Source organism: Ixodes scapularis, unplaced genomic scaffold (genome assembly GCF_016920785.2).
Source record: "Ixodes scapularis isolate PalLabHiFi unplaced genomic scaffold, ASM1692078v2 PGA_scaffold0__279_contigs__length_252992795, whole genome shotgun sequence".
In the NCBI taxonomy this organism is placed as follows: Eukaryota; Metazoa; Arthropoda; class Arachnida; order Ixodida; family Ixodidae; genus Ixodes; species Ixodes scapularis.
The window spans coordinates 198,773,258-198,775,258 of record NW_024609835.1 but is presented as its reverse complement, the minus strand read 5'-3'; positions in this window follow the sequence as shown (position 1 = coordinate 198,775,258).

Sequence of the window (2,001 nt, the reverse complement as noted above, 5' to 3'; positions counted from 1 at the left end):
TCCTGTCCTTCCTCTCATCGTCAACGTCCTAAAGTCACTTGATAAGAGCTTCCTACAAGTAGCGACATCCTTTGAAGCGCTGACTGCGTGACGGGGAAGGTTTTAGGAAGTAAATGGCGGCGCACAGCAGAGGTTTGAACTGAATGCCGCCAATTCGTTTCAGCGGAGCGTTCTTTGTCAGTTCTCTTGGTTGTCGTTACTTGTAAAAAAAGTATCAAGTGACTTTACACCGTCCTGTTACGGTCCTCCGGTGCGCTCTCCTCACGCCGTCCGTCTGCGTCTAAGGCCGCATGCTGCGTCATTTAAAAAAAGCGTAATTACGATACAAAAAAAAAAAAATTTTTGCTGACCGCGCACAATAAGCGCTACCATCATGGAACGAAAAACAAAAGAAAAAAAGAGACGAAAAACACCAAAACATCGTTGAGAAACCAAATTCAATCTAGGGGCAAATTTCACAGTCGTGTCTCACCCCGTAAGAAAGATACTAAAACAAAAACATCCAAAATCAATCGCTGATGGTATTCAGTCGTAGGGCTACGTTTTTTTTGTGCGTCTTGTCCTGGATCAAGGCATGTAGTTGGGCTAGCTGGTAATGCATACATGTTTGGTGGGAACAGCCCGAAAAGACGTAGGACCAGGACGAAGTCCGGACGCTGTCGATTGTCCACTTCTCACCATTCATTATCCTTCATTGTCTCTCCCCTAGCTGACTTGTCTACGTGTCTTCCGTGTGCTTTAGAGCAAAAACAGAAATGAATATTAGGACGCAAAATAGATTGAGCGCATCCGATAAAGCCAACGTGCCAACGTCATGACGATATAAAATATTAGACCTAGACAGAACCAACGTGGCTTTGTATTCAACAGTTCATGGTTCGATTGCCCAGTTTTGTTATTCTCTTGTCATCCTTCAAGGTGCGTTTTAGTTTGGTCATTGTGTCTGTTATATCCCATTTGGTAATTTCTCCTATCTCGTTGAATTATATCTTGAACTCTTTCCCTAGGTTCAGTAATAGTACAATGAAGCCTTCATCTCATGCGTGAGGTGATGCTATACCTGATGGTTTGATGAAAACGTAACAGTCGAGTTGTTTATTATGGCTGAATTTTGGGCTCGTTCCACAAATTATTTAGCAGTCGAATATCAGCTGAAAAAAACCAAGTGGGACAGTCATCTTAATAGCAGAGACAGGCAACTTGCTGTTTTTACCAGGCTGTCAAACCGTATCAAAAAAGTTATTTTGACGAAACCGAAAAAAAAAACTAAAATAAAAACCATAAACACAAAAAGTACTATCTTATGCAACGGTTTTCGCTTGACTGGGAAACGGTTTGGCGAAACGAAAAGCGAGTCAGTTATTTGAATCTTTACTTTACTTCTGTTCATGGAATGCTAACAGCGCTGGGCCACCAGGCATGTAAGGTGCACTGTAGCTGGGCAAGCCAGTCTTGTTCATTATTTCTCAATACACTTTAAACAGGATGTCTCCCCCTTAAAAAGCTTTTGGTCACGCGCCACGAGATTTTTATTATTAGAAACAAACCGTCCGCAATATAAGAATTAAAATTTAACCCAATTTGTGAAGTCAAGACGGGAATGCTAAAATTGACTTTATTTTAATTTTGCAGAACAGTCTTCCAGTGAACCAGTAGCCGCCACATGAGACTGTAGTTTGGTTCCGGTTCGGTCACGAACAACGGTTTTGATCGGGTTTTCGCTTCGTGTTTGGGTTGGGTTTAACGCCCTGGCTTTTATAGCTCTTCATTGTATTCACAAAAGCACCAAAAGAACATGAGCATTATAAATAAAGCAAATGAGGCCCTCAACAAGACTAGACGATTATGGAATTGTACTGTAAGACAATGCCATCCGTAAGCCTGAGCTCTTGCCGCAACTGTGCAACAAAACTGTCCCTCTCAGACAAAAAAAAAAAAAGGTGCTTTACGAGATTTGTGTGATTAATTGACCAAGTGTTTACAATGGAACTTAATTGTTAA